This window comes from Sebastes umbrosus, chromosome 13 (assembly GCF_015220745.1).
Source record: "Sebastes umbrosus isolate fSebUmb1 chromosome 13, fSebUmb1.pri, whole genome shotgun sequence".
NCBI classification, from domain to species: domain Eukaryota; kingdom Metazoa; phylum Chordata; class Actinopteri; order Perciformes; family Sebastidae; genus Sebastes; species Sebastes umbrosus.
In genome coordinates, this window is record NC_051281.1 from 2842065 (window position 1) to 2862529 (window position 20465).

The window sequence follows — 20465 nt, forward strand, 5'->3', positions numbered from 1 at the left end:
AATATTATAATGACATTTCACACATCAACTGACTATCTTGGCACCGACGTGCTGCCCATCTAACTTTTTTATTAGTTTAAATGTTTGGTTGACTGCTACAACATTAGAAGGTCTAGTGAAACTCAAACCACCTCCCAAACACCACCTCTCCTTCTCACTTGGTATGCTCTGGATGGTCAAGTGGAACATTCCTGCAGACTGCATTTCACTCGGTTGGCTCAGATCTGCTTTAATCACCTCAGCGATGGCTGAGCTGCAGATATAGAGTTACAGTACCAGGGAAAGGGAGAGCGAGAGAGAGCGAGAGAGAGAGGGTGGACCCCCAGAATTACTTTTCCATCATTGGGCCTAGCAAGGTTTCACAGGGTCAGAGCATGTTCGTATCAATTTGCACTAACGGCACCTTTTTGTTTTAAAGAGATTTCCACATTTTTACGACCCTGTCTGGTGAATTTAGCTCCCAGTTAAGTTTTGAAACAAAGTCTATACAACTAATCCACCAAACTACATGACGAAATGGATTGCAATTGCCTTCCCAATCCACCCATGTTAGCTTTTTGTTTGATCCAGTCATTAAACCATTACAGACCCTGCCGCCTCTTCGGTTAAATCAGTATTAACCACATTCTTTTGGCCTCTTTGGGGCCGTGGAACAAGCTGTAACACAAACAGACATTTATCACTTTCTAACGTTGATATGTGTTAGCAAACAGTTGCCTTTACACATCCAGTAGGTAGACATAGAAACATGCATTTGGGGTCATTTTTATAACCACCTTACATACATATAGGTCTAATATCCACTATTCTTTTAGCTCTGTTTTGGTGTCCACCAACTCCTGAGGGAAACATCTTGCTCTTTAGCTGCTAAATGCGCCAATATGTTCACCAGCTATAAATGATGTGTAAGCCAGGACATCTCTGCAGCACCACAATATTAAATGGTATTTTTACACAAATTTCGCCTTTAACAAATATTGCACCTTCTTGCGTTTTTGATAAAATGTTGATTAATTGTGCAGCCCTAGCTCACATTTCAGGAGAGATTTCATTCCCCTATAGTGGATCGTGTGCCCGTTGGTGCTGTTAAACTAGTCATCTGTGCCATATAATGTAATATTATACACTATTCCTCTGTCTCCACCCCCCCCAACACCCCATACCACCCCCCCCCCCCCCCCCCCCCCCCCCCTGTCAGGGTGCCTGATCGTTTACACCGCTCATACCTCATACTGTGTGTCACCAGGTCGTTACGTTTATTTCAGACGACTACCAATTAGCTGGCTTCTAATTAGTCAGCACTTTCCCTGATTCCACGTGTCACACAAGTTCAATCCATCAGCACCGTGGAGCCGGACCAGTAGTTTTATGATTGTCAACTAAACAGCATGTGATCCATCTTTGTTCAGCTGGACGGCGTCCTAATGGGGTTGGCAGTATTTCAGTGCTAGTCTTTTTCTTCCTACTGCTGTAAACAGTCTATCTTTAATTGGGCTATCATGTTACTTTAGGTATCTTCTGATATTACTACTATACTACTTTTATACTGTATATACAGTAGTACATTTCTGTCTCGTGCACCATTATTTGTAGTATTGTTTACAATCTTTACTATTCAGTTGTTTAATATACTTCTTTTACTTCTTCTGCCTGCCTCATCTGTCATGTGTGACTGAGTCGCTCAAAGATTTCAGAGTTAAGTATATTATTTCTATTTTGTAAATTATTTAGGTTCTATTGTGTTTATCCCGACTGTTTGATATTTCGTGCTAAATTCTTTTATTTTATTTTATTTTAAAGCAACTTTTATTTTGAAAAATGCTATATAAATAAATCTTTAGTTACCACCATAAAAAAATTGTTTTAATAGGCTGTGTTTGTTACCTTGTAGTAAATTAGGGTACATTTAGGTTTTATACACTCTCTGGATGTCTGGCCGAATCAGTAATCAATACACATTTAGTTTCTGTCAGCAGAGAGCTTATTTCATTTATAAATTTGATCTATTTTATATTCAGAAATAACAGTTTTTTTTAGCTAGCTATGTATTTGGTTAACCGTTGCTGTCTGATGTAGTGTTGTCAGGCCAAAAACCAAATAATACACAAATACTCTGAGGGCAAACTGTAGTTCATTTGATTTCATGACTGTGGTGTGCAACCCGATATCATGCAAAACGTGTAACAGACCCGCCTGTCCACCAGAGGATAGCGTGTTAGTGTCATTGCCTTGCAGAGACGTGAATATTACACGCCTGTATTAACGTGCAGTACCAGCAGGGGGGAAACAACGCCACTCACTTAGGTTTAGGCAAGAAAAACACTTATTAAAAACATTATGGTTGGGCTTAAGATAAGTACGTAAACTAAGTAAAACACGTAGGGAAACAACGTAACATCAGTACAGAAAACGTGACAACCATCACTACAAAACAAAAGACAAACGTCACAAACGTAACCTGCAAAAACAAAACACCTGTATCCCACTTAAAAGTCCTGTGTTTGTTGGATCCATCCACCTCCCCACTTGCCATAAGTAGTCTTTCTCACTTTATAAACTACATAACTAGCTCTGAAGTTAGACTTCCGTCACTACAAAAAACTGCAGGCGTGTAATATTCACGTCTCGGCGACACAAAACGTGACACTGGCGCGCTTTCTCCCGGTGGACAGGCGGGTCTATTACACTCTTTGCTGCGAGACTGGGCTGAACAATTCATCCATGGGCTTCGACTATGGGCCAGAGTTTATTATTGAAGCTACAGGAAACACTTTGCATACTATGACATGTCAAAATAAGTTTATATTTGTTTTTTTTTGGAGTTATTGATTGTACAAAGCACTAAATAATTATACAAATATCTAAATTAGCATGTACTTGGCAACAATGGTCTGGTGTGTATTGTAGCCTTTGTAGCTCTTTAGTAGTATTTAGCACTTTTTCTTTTCAAATTATTATTTACATGAACCCGAAAGTTACATTCGGGAAATAACTGGACCTACACTTTGCTGTTTAAGTTGTTGTTTCAAGGTGAATCTGACTCTGTGTGGTTGCAGTTTTATAACCAACACAAAGAATATTGCAGCAAAGTAAAGCATTTAGTGGATCTAATTTTTAATCCTGCTAATATCAGAATCTTACAGTTCTTTGCTGTACACAGCGAGCTATACGTATTAACACATAGTAATAATACTTCTAAATGTGATTGAAAAGTGTTTAAGTGTTAGATAAAAGAGAAGAAGACCAAAGTAGTTCATGATTTGATCACTCCATCAGTGAAAATAGCTCGCTATGCTAATCATTTCAGAAGACATGATATGAACCCATGCTGACTGATGAATAGTGTTGTCTGTAATTATATCTAAATTGATTTATGGGGATACATTTCCAGAACGCTTCGGCTGCGTTTAAGGTTGCACCTGTTCAGCCAGATGGGGATATAGATAGACCACAAGGTACAGGGCATATGCACAATACACACCGTATGTATTAATAGAAAGCCTGCACAGTAATACAGCCTGCAGATGAAATGAAAAATCATCACTTTTTTTCTGTTTATTCAATATACAGTAAATACATTCTGCAACACCACCGGGTATCATGATATTCTTACTCACTGGGAATTTGATTTCACTGTTATTAATTAAAAATGTGATTCATACACTCAATTATACAAATAAAAAATCTGATTTTAAATAAATGTTTTGCATTTTTCAGAAGAAAAAAATAATTATTTTTAATGTATTATCAATATACAGAACAATAACCACAGGTATATAAGTAGGTGCTGGGAATCTGGTGTGCAAATTTATTTGATTAATTTATTTTTATTTATTTATTATTATTATTATTATCAGTACTATTTGTTAATTTTGATGCATACATTTAAAAAAAATAATGTATTATATATATTTTATAATGTTTATTTAATTATTATTATTATTATTATTATTATTATTATTATTATTACCTTTTACCTTTACAATTACTTTACAATTTCTGTTATATTTACATATTATTTTATTTGCTGTGGTTTATGTTGTTGTAGTTTTTTTTCTTAAGTAAACAATAAAAAGAATGATTTAAATATATATATATTATCTTTGTATATTTCTATTACAATTTTCAGTGAAGCAACATGTCGGCCGATGACAGATTAACCGTCCTGACTTTGCCGTTTCCCTGGATGGGAATAAAGTTTATGTTTCTACATTCGCGGTCAGTTGCATTTTAATACGGCGCTGTCGGGGCCGTCTCACAGGGTCACTGCAACCTTTCCCGTCATTGAGTCGCTTCTCGGTTTTAGCGGCGCGCAAATTACAGCAGGGTGGGATTTTCACATTAAAGGCCAGTGGAAATCTAAAAGCAGGACAGGGAGCTCCGGCATGCGGGTGGGCAGCAGCTTCATGTTCCAGATATCGTCACATCACATGAAGATCCCTCACAGCACACATCAATCTCTCACCAGGACAACGCACTAGTCCAGTGTGTGTTCCTACATATGGTGCAGTGTATATCAGCAGGAGGGCGTCTGATATGTGGCTCTGATTGAGGAACAAGTGGATGCAGCGTTGGGTTTTGTCATGCTCAAAATGTAGTTTTTGGAGCATTAATTGAGCAGGATTTGATGCTTCAAACACAGTGACTTTGAGGTACAAGAACACCTCAGGATATGACCTATTATGACTTTTCAGTGCTGTGCTTTTTCACCTAACCTTAAAGCTGCACGAGATTTTAGGTAAAAATTCACCTGTTCCCTCAACTTAAATTACCAATTAGTGCTGCAAGAAAAATAAACTTCCCATCAGCACTAAGGATGTCATGAGAACCGACACTTTGGCACCAAATTGATGGCAAAATTCTGAAAATGTGGTCTTGTTTTTGTACACTGTCAGGGCTCGAGACTAATGACGTCCTGGGGATGATAGAAGAGGTGTGTTCAGGATGCAGTACACTCACTATCTCACTATATTCTACTATGCTGCTAACCAGCTGCTTACAGCTAACGTTAACTAGCTCTCCTCCTGCCGATTTTAACATGGGAGGTGCCATTATGATTACATTATGATGCGTTGAAACTATATTCAGTAAAAATGAGTATTGGGCGAAGGTAAATTATACCATTATCATGATGTGTTCAAATGCAATCTAAATAAAGGGGCTACAGCTAACGTTAACGGAGGTTTCATTGAGTTACATTATGATACGCATTACAGCACATTGTGGTGCATTCAAGCTCTATTCAGTAAAAATGAGTATTGGATGAAGAAAAATTATAACATCATGATGTGTTCAAATGCAATCTTGTAAAATGTAGTTTTTGTTGAAACTTGAATAAATCCAGTTTGAAGGAGATGTTTTCACAGCAATATAAAATATATAATAGAGAGGGAATTATTACCTGTTTAACTTCCTAACATTCCTAATCAGCACTTTCTTCTCTGCTTCTGTCTTAATCAACAGACTGAAGGCATTTCTACTTTATTCACTTTATCTGATTTTTTTCTTGTCTGTTAATTAACTTGCTGCTTTCTCAATTTGAAACTGTTCTCGTATGGGTTGTTGTTTTTAATCAGGGTTCGACTGACGTCAACCATTAGTGCCAACATGTGATCCTGATCCGGGATCGTCAGTGTCTCTTTGCTTATATGAACCACCACAAACCAGTAGACATGGAGAACACCAGTTTAGGAATGTGTATTTAAGTTGAGATTTATTTCTCACTGCTGGTGTTCGGCGCTGCCGTAGCACCTACACATCACATTCACACAATTATACACATTCACACCTGAGATCCACAGTCTTCCTCTGTTGGCCTCTGAGCCACTGCGGGGTCATTCATTCCCCCCATCCCGCTGTTCTCCATCCACACTTCTGGGGATTTTAACCGTCGGCCCCTCCGGTCACAAGCCTGCCTCTCTAACCTTTAGGCTACCACCGCTGCCCCCCAACTCTTCAATCTCAGCGAGCCGCAGCGTAGGAATGTGAAAGTCAAATAAAATCAGAGAGGTCCGGGGTTGTGGGAGGAGGTGTGTAAAAATGTGCGGCACCAAAGTTCACCCTGTTTTGGCCAAAGATACACTCGGAGATATCCAGCGCCAGAGATTACATCTTTTTCAAAGTAAATAAATGGAATTATGATGTTTTTCTTGGCTGTCGCACATTGTTTATAAAAAAGCAGAGAGAGCAGTCCGTTCACACTTTAGGTGATAACTACAGTGGGCCTTTGTGAAGGCCAAGTGCTGGCACCGGGCTGATGGTTTACTTTGGAGGCTCACATTGAGCTCAACTTTGTGTGCAAAGTTGTCAGGATTTGTACCTTGTTTACAGAGCGTAACCCGTTTGTGAACTTGTCTCTGTGTGTGTGCATAGTGTGTATCTAGCTGGTGTGTGTATGTCAGCATTTGGATATGAGTAGAAATTGTATTTTATAAATTGTAAAGAAGATTTTTTTTATGAGTAAGAACATTAAGAAAAAACTCTCCTGACTCTGGCAGGACGCTGCCTGAATGATGGATGTATTTCTAAAGCAGAACAGAAAGGCCTCGATTTGATATGACTACAAAATGCTTACTACGAGTAATTCAGTAGTGAGTTCAGTAGTTGTGGATATTTAGCTGGCAGAGGTAGCCAATATTTATATATATTGTTTTAAGATTATATTTTTGGCTTTTTGCCTTTATGTGACAGTAATAGTTATGGACGGGGGAGATACAGGGGATGACATGTAGCAAAGGGCTGCAGGTAAGATTCAAACCCTGGTACCACCTAGATTTATTTTACGATTTTGAAATATATTTTTTAATGCCAGAATCGATATATTTGCTTCATTTGAGTCTATCCAGCGGTAGAAGGAAGTTACCGCTTTCATTGTTGTAGTCTGAGTAACGTGACGTCATATCCGTGCCGTATCCGTCACCAAAATAAACCAATGAGCCGAAACGTAAAGCAGAAAACGGCGGAGGGTCGGCGTGGATACGACCTGTACCCTCACATTTTAAATCACACTACACATCCAGTGAAGGATGGAAACACTTTGGGTTTTGCAGGAAAAGCAGAGCTAGACATCACGGCTAAAGCTGCATGCTAACTCTGTCATGCACAGGAAACGTTATTGTACTGCAGTCAAGCCGGCCGTCGCTCTCATCTCCGTGGTCAAATGAGCCGACGCTACAACTGTAGAGCACCCACATTATTACATTTCTGTTAAATGCATTGAAACGGCCCCGATGGAGCTGACCATGGATGGATAAAGAGAACGGAGCTGACGGGAGAGCTAGAGACGGACTTGGAGAAGTTAGAGGAAGTATACATGTGGAACTACGTCCGGTTTTCAAAATAAGGTGTTAACAAAGGGAACTGTATACAAAATACATCTATGGAAATAACATTGATTGGGTTATATTCACCAGAAGTATTAAACATTATATGCCCCTTATAAATTAAAAAGAAAATACCACTAATTTGTGAGAGAAATGTCTTTATTCTTTGATTTTTGGGTTGCTGGAAAAAATAATAAAATAAATAATTCCTGACAATGCCTGATATATTTAACTTGAGGACATCTCTGATTCTGAAAATCAAACATCTTTACTGTATTAATTTAGATATTTTCCAAAGTAAAAGTCCCTTGAAGTGTATGATTCAACTTTTCCCCAAAAAAGTTTTAAAAAATTGCAATATATCGTAATATCAAATCGCAATATTTGTAGAATCGCAAAACTTTAAAATTGCAATACATATTGTATCAGCACCCAAGTATCCTGATGGTATCGAATCGGGAGATACGTGACTAAGATAATCCATCCAACTGTGATCTAAAATTATTCTGGCTGATTTAGCTCACATTAAAAATCTTTTCACCACCACAGGTGAAACTTCTCTTTCCACACCTATAGTTAACTACTGTCACCTTCCCAGGGACTCGACCTCTGCCATGTTCACGGAGAAAGTCTCTGATAAGAACTGACAGGTCAATAAAAGCAGAAATATCATCAGCTTCGTCATTAACCAACGGCTCTGGCAGCTGCCAAAATATCCCCCGTCACGTTGGCCGGCTCTTCTCTCTGAACGTCTTTTAAGAAAGGTGCTAATTTTATGACACCAGAGCGCTTCAACCCGGCAGATACGCCAAACAGTTCAGCGCCAATACACCTGATGTGAAAACTTCTCAGCTGGTAGTGATTCTGGTGTCGGCGATGCCGACATGGGTGCCTGAGCAGCTTCCCACATAGCACCCTGTTACTGACTGCCCACCTCAGTACTGTCTCTCAACACCCTCGTACATTGAGGTGTTTACTGACAGTCTTCACACGCGTATTACAGGAGGTCACACCGCTGTAGCAGCCCACTCTAGCAGCACTCTTACTATGAGCACACACTAACTTTTACTGCTGATAATCTTCAAATGTGCACTAATGCAAATCAGGAATTCTCACTACTATTACTACATACAGTATACAATACTCATTTAACTTAAGCTTCAGATGTTTTGCCATTTCTGTAGCACATGTTTAGCACTTATTTTCATGCCAAAAAACTAAAAGTATCGATCTGGATCAATATATTGATGAAAATGGCCATGCCAGTTTTTCCTCACCAAAATGTTGAGTTTTGGAGCGTTATTTGTTATTTGTCCTCCTAGTTTCATTTGATGCAAGTATCTTCTTTAGCTACAACCTAAATATCTCAAATTGCGCTCATGCTTTAAAGAAATTAGTGGCGTTAACATGAATTTGTGTTTTGACAGTCCTAATATTTTGCTATTTCTTTAGCACATGCTTTGCATTTGTTTTCATGCCAAAATGTACCTTCACCCAATACTCATTTTTTATTGAATAGAGCATTAACGCACCGTAATGTAACTCAATGGAACCTCCGTTAACGTTAGTAACTCCATTATTTAGCCAAGCAGGACTGTGCTTCCCACCGGCTGCTAACAGGGAACATTACTAACTCTTCTCCTGCTGATGTCAACACTGATTTGTTGTTCACAATGTCGCTTTATCAGGGAAAAAATAGGGTGCGTTCCCTCAGGTTTAGTAGCGCCATGCTGTTGAGCACTTTTTTTTCTCTACACTGTGTCTCCGGTCCCAAACAAACTGAAACATGATACAGCGTGCGTATGCCGTTACGTCATTGCGCATGCGTAACTGTCGGAAAGCATCGTAGAGGAATCAGTAGTCACGGAGGCATGAGATGCCAAGGAATCGGACAACTACAGTTCTCTATTCCCATCTCTAGCGTTTTCCCTGTTTGCCAAAGTGGCAGATGACCTGACGATTTTACCTGCTACTGCCAACAATTTACCCGATTTACATTTTCGTGTTGTTTATTCATCGCGCCCCCGGTGTGTAAAGGCCTTAACTCTGGAATAAATAAATATCTTTAAATGACAAATTTACGTTCCCCGAATATTATTATATTAAATCCCACTTATCTGTTATTTAATAAAAAGGTAATATTGTTCAGATTGGTGGAGTATTGAGTGTAAAAGCAGGGGGTTGTGGGTCCCCTTGTGTCCCCCGGTGTGGCGGGACACAGCAGACATATCTCCTGTTATATCGGGCCGGCCGGCCGGCCGGCCGGCTGGTGGAGACGACGTTGTTTTGCTGTTGTCCGAACACCGTTTGATGTTCTATTTCAGCGCACACTTGAAAGACCTCTCTGTCACATTAATCAGGGCTACAGCGAATGCCGGGCAGTGTTTTCTGTCAATCCCGAGGCCTCCACGATTTATTGGGAAAAAAAGCGGCTATATTTGTAGTGGCAACCTTTTGCCGGACCTCACCAGCTGATGTCAGTTAATTATTTGTCCCCCTGAATCTAATACTTTTTCCCCGTGCCAAAACTGTGGGCATGGAGAATCAAGATCCCCCACACAAACACACACACTCGTATAGATAGACACACAAACACACACACCAGCAGATGCCATCTCTTACTGACGGTCAGTGCGGAAAATCAGACACTCCATCCATCTGCTTGTGTTATTCCTAGCAACCAAAGTTATGTTGCCATGGTAAAGATCTCCCCACATGAACTTGTCAATCAAACAGCAGCGACTTCATGTTTTTATTGTTTTGTTTCTCCCGCCCCCCCACACTTGTTTTGCTAACATCTGAATTTTTTGTCCATTCCCACATTGTGGTTTCTGGAGCCTCATCGGGTCAGCAGTGTTTATCTGTTTACAGCTTCCCTCTGCTAACTTTAGATGATCTCATTAAAACACGGCTGTGAGTCAGAGCAAAGTGGATCCAAGCAAAGAGGAAGAACTTTATGTCCCCCAGATCATTTCAGAGTTTCTGAGTGAATAATAGCTTTGGTGTAAAATACGAGGACAGATTTTAGTTGTGCACGTATGAATAGTGTGTCGGTGCTGAATCGATCAGGACGTGCGTGTAACACAAACTGAAAAGGTGCTCTGTACAAGTTGTACGTCATGGTGGGTAAAAACCACATCTGTTTAGACAAATGTGTGATTTAGTGTTGTGGGTTTAAGGGAGAAAAGCCAGGAAAACTTGATAAACCACACAAATCCACCATAACCACAGAAAGCCTCTGTAAACTAGAGTAATGCCCAAATGAAGTGTGAGAAAAAGGGGGAAAAGAATGACTTTGTAATACCTTTAACGACACGGTTTACTCTAGGATGAGTGTCGTGTTTCCTCGGAAATATTGCCACGTCCGAAATGCGGGGCGGCATTTGTCTCATTTTGCACGCTGACTTACGCTTTGGTATTACACTGGAAATAGTTATGCTTGGATTTCAAGCTGTCGCGCTGTTGTACTGGACTTCCTCCACCTCTATTAAAAATATACTGCACTCCCATTGTATGTGTTTATTGGCAAGGGAGGATTTCTGAGGAGCAGTTACTGGTTTTATTTGAGATGTGTCTCAGCTCAAAGCACTTGTTTCTTAGACGCGATGACAATATTTCAGATATTATTACATGCATACCAGAGACAGAAAAAAGTCACTACTTCACTCAAAGTACTGGACTTCAGTATTACTTTCTTTACTTACCTTCAGAAGCAAATATGTTTATTTTTATTCAACTATATTAATCTGACCATTTGGTCTCTGGTTACCAGTTACTTTATTATTATTTATTATTTATTATTTATACATACCAACATATGATAATCTTATGATGCATTGTAATTAGGGCTGTTGATTAAAATATTTAATTTGCGATCAAACGCATGATTGTCCGTAGTTAATTGTGATTAATCGCAAATTAATCACACATTTTTTATCCATTCAAAATGTACATTAAAGGGAGATTTGATATCTGTAGATAGATAGATAGATAGATAGATAGATGTACTTTATTGATCCCAAATTGGAAAATGATTGTGTTACAGCAGCAGGTTATCCATATATTATGAAGTATTTAATCCTCTTATCAACATGGGATTTGGCAAATATGCTGCTTTATGCAAATATATCAATATATTTATTATTGGAAATCAATTAACAAAAAAAAAAATGACACATATTGTCCAGAAACTTAACTTTGACAGCCCTAATTGTTATAGATTAAACTATACACACCCTTAGGTGCCTGAGCAATGGATCAAGTGGAGCAAGTACATCACTGTTATTCAATTAGGGAGCGCAAAGTGATCGTGTTGCGACCCCACTTTTGGTCTTTTTACAGATAAACGTATCATCATACAGTCCTCACAATCAGGTGATGATATTTAAGCAGCCTGTATCAAAAACAAGTAATAAGAAAATCACACATTTTTGTGTCAGCTCTTTTAAGTGTAACGTGACTATGAATATTTTGCTTTTGTGACTAAATCTAAGAGGTTAGGTGATGGAGAAATGCAGAAAAGTTGTTTTAAATGACATTTTTATTTCTAAGGGAGACCCCAGACCCCGCGACAATTAAATATCTTTCCAAATTAGCTCACCTGTTATAAAAATAAGACCAGGCACCCCAAAAAATGTCACTTGTAAATAATAATAATAATAATAATAATAATAATAATAATGAACTTATATAGGATTTTTATTAATTGTTGTCTTTGTGGAATTCGGTGGTGGAAAGTAAATAATTACATTTACTCAATAAAGGGGCTCCATAAAATAATATACTTCTTTTTGTGATCAAATTTGTATTGTTATTTGAACCGAAGACATACAATCATCAATACAGTTATAAATAAAGGTAATCAAACAAAACACTGTTTTTAAAAGGACTGGTCAGTAACATTTAACAATAATATGACGGACCCACAAAAAGCAGACATAGTCAAAGTCTCTATAATGGATGCAGATGAGTATACATGCACAAACATACGTATATACATAACATCTACACACAGCTCACCCACTACCTACGCTAAAGAGATAATATAAATATAAATAAAAAAAACAAAACAAAACTAACATACTTAAAGGGGCCATTCTGCAAAAAATGTACTTTTATTTGTGATACTTAACGTACATTTTGCTGTTAACTCTTCTGCACTTTCACTCTTGTATCATTTTAAATGCAGAGTATTTTTACATTGTGGTGTTCTGAATCATAAGATGATGACGGGACCTTCAAAAAGAGCCGTATCATAGTTAATTAAGCTGGGTGAGGTGCAGCAGATGATGTGCAGTGTTTGTTGTTTTGATGTGTTTGTGGCTGAAGGAGGCAGAGTAGCAACAGGTGGTTGAATCAAAGTGACGTGGATAGATTTCTAGGAAGGACTTTGCTGCCGAGTCCCACCAGCACGTTGAGTATCTCAACCCATCGTGGTACGAACCGCTGACCTGTAACAACACGACCTTGCTCTTTGATTATACAACCATAACTCGACACGGACGGGCTCAGGCGGGATGTCATGGAAAAGTTCTCAGCGTTTCCTGCCAGCCGTTTTCCCCGCTGACGGCACGGTTGGTTCGCGCTCTGCGGCCTCTGCTCTCCCTTTGTAACTTCACAGACCCTGAATCTTAGCCGGTTCTATAAAACCGCTCTTTAAAACGCGACGCGGGCAGCAGGTGGGCGCTCCATGCCACAACAGGAATGTCGGGCAGCGGGAAGGACTCTGTGGGGGCTTAAAGATGCCCCTTGGCACCGTGGAGGAGACCTCTGCGGGGTTGCCCTTTAAGGCTGCGCGCAGGCCGGCGAGAACGAAGTTGAAGTCTCTACATGTGAACCTGTCACTCTCGCAATCTGGAGGCTTGGCGGGGTGGAGGGGTGTGTGTGCATGGGGGTGGATTTAGACCATTAGTTCTGGGCTGCCCAGGCACACACTCACATGTGTGCGGAGAGTCACTGAGGTCTTTCTGCTAATTATAGGCTGAAATCTGACAGAGAAAAATTAGAGGGAAAAGGGACAGCTGCAAGGTCCGCTGGACGGCGGAGGGAAGAAGAGAAGGGAGAGGAGGGGTTTTTGATTTCTCGCTAAATCCTCAAACCCCCTCCTTGAACCTAAAAACAAAATTCAATCATCTTGGTGTCCTTCTCGCTCTCTTATCCCCTCTCAACACAACCCCGCCGCCTCCCTCGTCCTCTCAGACGAGAGGTCAGGGGTCATCCCTTGTGGGATCGAAGGACGTCCCATCTTTTCCCTGAACTAATGCCATTTCCTACGGGGAGCTTAGCCAGCAGCTACAGGAGAACTCTAAGACCTCCCCGATGTCAATGTGGTCTCATCATCAACCACTAACGTATCACACACACATACTACCACCTGTGCAGACACACTCACACAAAGAGAGAGTAGCATATCGTCTTTATCATGGCTCTGTAAGAAGTTTATAAAAGAACCAAAAGTCTCTGATGGTGCTTAAAGGAAAGCATCAGTATATTTTCTTCTACACATGAATATTCACTCCAGTTGATGTCAGTGTGTCTGTTTCAAATCAGACACGTTTTATTTCACAACAGCTTTCAGAACTTAATTAAATTCAAATCGAACAACTTTACTGCGACTCCAGACCCTCTGGGGTTCCCCCAACGGTCCCATATTCATTGTGTCACTCGGTTTGTGGTGCATTAATGTGATTAATTGCACATTTTGTCAGATGATGACGACCACGCCAAAATGATAAAACACTGACTTTTCTTGCATCACCCCCCAACTACATGTAGGGCTGCACAATTAATTTAATATTAATCCCGACCACGATTTTGGCTTCGCACAATTAAATGAACATGATCGAATGCGATATTGACATTTAAAATACTCTACTCATAGAAAACTCAGCTGCATAAATCGAGCGTTTCCTAAACTAACAGCTAGAGATGCAGTGTCAATACCGCATATATACACACATGTACAGCCGCCAAATGATGGTTTTACGTCGGCACACAGAGGTACAGTCAGTAACGTCACACACAGACAACATGTCGTCGGTATGGAAGTTCTTCAGTGAGTGAAGAAGACATTAAGCTGCAATTTGTCACAACTGTAAGTCCAAAATATGCCGTGGAGGAACAACCTTAAAACAACCTTAAAAACATCTGGAACAACTAACTTAATCAGACTCTTATTGTATTGTAATTCATTCCCATGCATGCTGCTCAGAGTAATCACAGTGACCCGGTCGTCTGCCGACAGCACGGAGCACATTATGGTGCATTCAAGCTCTACTCAGTAAAATTGAGTATTGGGCGATGGGAAATTATAACGCTATCAAGATGCGTCCAAATGTTACCTTGTAAAATGTAATTTTTGGTGAGAAACCTGAATAAATCCAGATGTTTGAAGGAGATGTTTTCACAGTAATATAAAATAGATATTATATATATATTTGAATCAAAGCAAATATTGAAATAATCAATACAATCATTTATTTCCTAATCATTTTTATTTTGTGTTTTTATGCAAATAACCACAAAAGATGATAATAAAGTAAAAGGACATTTAGAGTTTTTGACGGTTGGATTTGTAGCACAACATGGAAGGTGAAATTGCAATAAAATTAGTTTGTCCCTAAAATCTATGAATAATCGTGATCTCAATATTGATCAAAATAATCGTGATTATCATTTTGGCCATTGACATGAACTTTTATATTATTTGGTTTCTGTTCCGGCGTCTTTTTTGAGACTGAAAGCACAATTTCAACTGTTATTGTTGGTATAAACCTTAAGGTGGGTCCATGTGTCAAAATATAAATGGTGTGTATTCCTAAATAAGGTATATAACCAAGTGACCACACAGGGAAGGTCTAAGGGGCCCATCACGTACTGATGAATTCAGAGGTGTGGGACTGCTGCATGTACAACTCAGGATAGAACATCTGTATCCGAGTATCCGAGTACAGACACTCATTATCAAGTTGTCACAAACAAAAAGGACTTAAAGAGGTCAGAGGTCATAAATTATTACTCTACGTCATCAATTTGATATTTTTTTGTTTGTACAGATAAAATGTGGGTGTGTCCGATGTCTTGGTTTTTACGACTTGGGACCGTGTTGGACATATGTGCTCTCACTCTGTTATCCATCGGATTCAGTGTGTTTTGAAGATCCTTAAATGAATCCCATAAAAGAAGAAATTGTCTTCATCCATCACGTCACACACACAGTCGGTGGGACGGCTCAGCTTCCCATCAAAAGCCCCACAAACATTCAAAAGTCTGTTTAGTGCCGGGGAGTATGTTACTCATGTCATCCGTCATAATGTGCTAGTGTGCAAAATGTTTCTCAATGTCGGTGTAATATTGTAAGATCATTATCTTGTTACCGGGGTTTCCGTGAGAATGTCATGAGCTTGCCTCGGGCCGGCTTAGCCGTCTTACAGCCGAGGCACAGTAGCCAAGTCCAGATTGTTTCCCTCCGCTGTCTGATTGACAGGTGTCCAACAATCCCCCTGGCTTTGCGCCGGAGATCCGAAGAGGCCGTGCGGAGGCCCCGGTGCGGTCGGGGCCTGACCTTGCCCGGCTCATCAATAGCATTCATTGCTCCCAGGCTGTGTGCGACAGGTGCTCTCGAGCCCAAGACCTCAAAACCTCTGCCCCGGCCCCCCGAACCTAAACCCTGCCCGTTTTTATTGGTCCTTCTGCCTTTCCCCTCATCCCTGTTTCCTCCTGGGACATTTAGGAGCGAGGCTCGGGTCTCCTCTGGCTCAAATTAAATGCCTGTGGTTAATTAGCTGAGGTTGCTATTACCAGCGGAGGTGGAAACCTTTACCAGTGCACCCAGGCCTGGGAACACTGGAGCTGTGTGGCCTCCCCTCTGAAACAAGACAGAATTTGTAGTTTCTTATTCTGGCTCCAAACCTTTAACTTCCTCCCTCATCCTGAGTCAGATGCAGCTTTCCTGCTTCTCCTGCAGACCTGCAGAAGACTCACATCTCCCCCCTAGTGGCTGCTACTGTCCATGCATCCCTCCATCACTATTGTGGTTGTCTTTACAGAGACTGCAGAAGGAGGCGTCATGTGAAGAAATGCAGCAACACGCCTTCATTGGGATTTAATTAGCACATTTGTTCATTTTTTTGTTAATGTTTGTTGTATAAGTATGTAAAATGATAAACGAAGCAGTAAGCACAAATTCTATGACACTTATGTCAAGGTATGTGAGAACTAATATTTATAATCCTTCAATAAAAGTTAAATAAGTAAATATAAGACATTTCCCTTTGCATTTCACCTCTTATTTATTTCCCCAAACTTATTTATATCTGTATTATTTTCTTTATACATTTCTTTACACATATATCATTATATTTTTTAATGCATTTCTGCGTCATTATGCAAATAAGGGGGCTGTCACTCAATGTGTGTCATCAGGGGGTTTGTGTAGTTTGGGGAAATAAATAAGGGGTGAAATGCAAAGGGAAAATCGTGCAGAAATAAATGAATGCATAGATAAATAAATAAATAAATAATGAATAAATAAAAAATAAATGCAAAAATAAATGAATGAATACAAAAATAAATGAAGAAATAAGAAATACATTTAAAAAAAAAATACATTTAAAAATAAATACATAAATAAATAAAAGGGAAACTTAAACAGAAGAGTAAATAAATAAGGGAATCAATATAAAGATAAATAAATAAAGAAGCAAATTAAAACAGAAATATCAATTTATGTCACATTTTATTGATTAAATAATGGCTACATATACTATTAATATTATTTTGCTACATTTAATGATATATTTATTTATTTATCGAGTCATTTATTTATTATTTATTATTATTGTTATTATTTATTTTTGATTTTGGCAGATTCCATCCTCCATACATAAATACCCAGTGAATAATAAATCTGTAATTAAACAAAGTTGGATGTTATTTGTCTTCAAATTGTTTTGTTTTTCTCTTGTTTGTCTTCTTTGACTGTTGTGACACCGTAGTGATTCCTTGGTTACCTTGGAAGCTGGACTCACGTTTATCCCTAAACAAGCTTTATGATGTACAATATTTCTGCAATGCTTGGCCTCAGCACACTGGGAACTTGGTCTCAATTCTACATTTATTACATTTCTACTGCAGTGATACAGGATTATAGGATTCACAGCACAACTTCAGCCTCTCCAATCAGTGAATAGAAATCTCACTAAATTTATATTTTTGTCCAGAATGTCACATTGTTTTTGTATCTATGTCATCCGTCTGTTTTATAGTCTAAATTATTTATTCCTGAATGTGCTGCTGGCTCAATTTATAATGATGATCACTGCTGTGAAGTGTGCATGTATCCAGATGTTGTCTTCTGTATATATGAGTGTGTGTGTGTGTGTGTGTGTGTGTGTGTGTCCTGGCCGGGTTCTGTGAGTCCTGTCCAGCCTCAGAGCTCCTTTACAGGCCCGGGTCTGTCTGCGGAGACACCTCCATGTCTTCCAGCTGTTGAACCTAAAATCCATCGTCCTCCTGCAAAGATGGGAATGGGATGTTCTCTGTCTGTCTTATCTTGTTGTCTTTGTCTTATTTTACTTCTGGTATTATTTTTCTCTTTTATTATTTCAGTCCTTCTCACGTTGTCTTGTTCTCAGCTTGTTCTCCTTTTGTCCTCATCTACCTTTTCTGTGTCTCTGCTGACAACATGTTATTTGCTTTAGCCTGGAAACACCATTATAACCCTCAACAGAGAGGAGGATCCACCAATGAGATGAGCTGATACTTTGGCAGAAGGTCAAACTCTGCATGCAAGTGTGTGTGTCTATATGCACGCATTATTATAATACTATTTCTCTGGAGAGAAAAACATTTCTTAACATTGTAATAGACAATTAAAAAAAATAAAAATAAAGAACTACAGAATTTACTACCTGAGCGAAAAAAATCTGGCACAATGTATCCCATCAATTTCCACCATTTTTTCTTTTTACATTTCACCATACAGTATAATAAAGTCAAGATGTCACTTCGGTTATACAAGCACAAACGTGTGAAAATGTGAAAGGCTTTCGCTCCATAAAAGAAAGAAAATAAATAGTAAATAAAATAGTAAATAAAAGACATGTAAAATATAATAAAATAAATAGTAAATAAAAGACATATAAAATATAATAAAATAAATAGAAAATAGAATAGTAAATAAAAGACATATAAAATATAATAAAATAAATAGCAAATAGAATAGTAAATAAAAGACATGTAAAATATAATAAAATAAATAATAAATAAAAGACATAAAATATAATAAAATAAATAGTAAATAAAAGACATAAAAGATAATAAAATAAATAGAATAGTAAATAAAAGACATAAAATATAGTAAAATAAATAGTAAATAAAAGACATATAAAATATAGTAAATAGAATAGTAAATAAAAGATAAATAAAATATAATAAAATAAATAGTAAATAAAATAAATATTAAATATAATAAGTTAAAATAACAAAATACAAAAGGCAATTAAAATATCCATTTATATATTATTAAAATGTATTTATCTGAGATAATGCCTTGTATCTGGACAATATTTATTGTTTTGTGTTGTTATTTGATTTCCAATAATAAATATATACATACATTTTCATAAAGCAAACATATTTGTCCACTCCCATGTTGATAAAGAGTATTAATTCCTGACAAATCTCCCTTTAAGGTACATTTTGAACACATAAAAAATGTGTGATTAATCGCGAATAACTATTTTAATCGCTTGACAGCCCTATTTTATTATTTACCTTCTTCTGACTTTATCTGAGGTAAACACTGGATGCCTTCCTCACATTTCACTCACAGCCTTCAGTCTTATTTAAAACTCTACAGTATGTTTCTAGTTTCTTTCTTAAACACCTCCATCTTCACCGTCTCCCTTGTTTGTGAGCAGCCAGTAGTGCTGCTGTATGGCTGTGCTGTGTGAGAAGTTGTTAACACCGTTATTTTCTAACCCAGATGAAGGCCACGGGGCCGGTTGTTCACAGCCCCGAAGCCCGCGCGGCATCCTGAGGGACCGAAGCCGAGCGACCGTCACATGACCGGCGGCATTAACTCCTAACACCTGTGGGAAGGAACAAAATAGCCTCTCAGCTCGAGGCGGTTAAATATGAGGGGCGATAAGTCTTGTGACTTTGTGCTGATCAGTGGCATTCCCTTCCTCTTACATGTATTTTGTGTTGACGTTATTATGAGAACTAAAGAGGAGATAAAAATCGTTCGTAGGTTATATATAGGAAATAATAAGGGTCGTCTTCACAGGTCCAGAAATATAACCATGCCCCACCCAGTTTAATGTGTTTCACTGGGATCAGACTGTATCACAGTGTGTCTAATGTCCCAATCTGACAGACTAGGGCTGTTGGATATTAAAATGAGCTGGATTATTTGGTGTTTAGTCTTATGTATGTTGAAGTCGTTTGATTCTGCATCCAAAGGGATCGGTCCTGTAGTCTGACGTGTGTCTTTGCCAAGTCAGAAATTCAGAGCTGCAGTGAAATGTGAAAGAGCAATAGGGCGTTCGGTCTCTAATGTGTTAATGGCGGAGCTCTGTAGGGAATGTACCGGTTGGCAAGTCAAAGGGTTAGTTCACCCAAATTACAATAAAACCATTTTCTCAGTTATCCCTAGTGGTATCTAGCCGTCTAATCTCTACGAATCCTTCCTCTAATGCATTGTTTGCTGTGTTTATTTCCAGAAACTGTATTAGTCAATCGACTAAAATATTTAATCATGATTGTCCATAGTTAATCATAATTATATGTGATTATCATAAAGTGGGCATGTCTGTAAAGGGGAGACTCGTGGGTACCCATAGAACTCATTTTCATTCACATATCTGGAGGTCAGAGGTCAAGGGACCCCTTTGAAAATGGCCATGACAGTTTTTCTCGCCAAAATTTAGCGCAAGTTTGGAGCGTTATTTCGCCTCTTTACCAACAAGCTAGTATGACATGGTTGGTACCAATGGATTCATTAGGTTTTCTAGTTTTATATGATGTCAGTAACTTCACTCTAGCTTTAAAACTGAGCCGCTTCAGTCGGGATCGCCCGCAAACCAAATGTCACATATCTTCCACAGAGATAAACAAAACATTAATTTAGAACCCGCCAAC